The sequence below is a fragment of the Chaetura pelagica genome, unplaced genomic scaffold, assembly GCF_000747805.2.
Source record: "Chaetura pelagica isolate M959 unplaced genomic scaffold, ChaPel_1.0 scaffold32, whole genome shotgun sequence".
In the NCBI taxonomy this organism is placed as follows: Eukaryota; Metazoa; Chordata; class Aves; order Apodiformes; family Apodidae; genus Chaetura; species Chaetura pelagica.
In genome coordinates, this window is record NW_009952368.1 from 574,132 (window position 1) to 574,390 (window position 259).

At 50.6% G+C, this 259-nt stretch overlaps 1 protein-coding gene across 2 annotated transcripts in view; it reads right to left on the reverse strand.

The window, feature by feature from the left end:
* Window positions 1-259, reverse strand: part of FLI1 (Fli-1 proto-oncogene, ETS transcription factor) — a 77,634-nt gene that overhangs the window by 75,041 nt on the left and 2,334 nt on the right. The gene's annotated exons all lie outside the window — the stretch shown is intronic.

Consider the following 259-nt stretch of genomic DNA (forward strand, 5'->3'; position numbering starts at 1 on the left):
AAAAAAAGAAAAAAAAAAAAAAAGAAGAGACGACTTTTAAGAAGAGCTCAGCACCCCACCCAGGCGATAGGCATCTTTCGAAATCCTCCAACCCAAACACACCCACAGCGTCTCTGGCTTCAAGGCTCTTCTGTCCAAGCTGCTTGTGCACTGTAGTGCTCCCTCAAGAAGAGGGAGCCCGTAGGAATTGCACAAGGCTCTGAGAAACACCTCGAGGGGCTCGGGTTGTCTTTGCAGAGGCTGAAGGACCCGCCAGTTG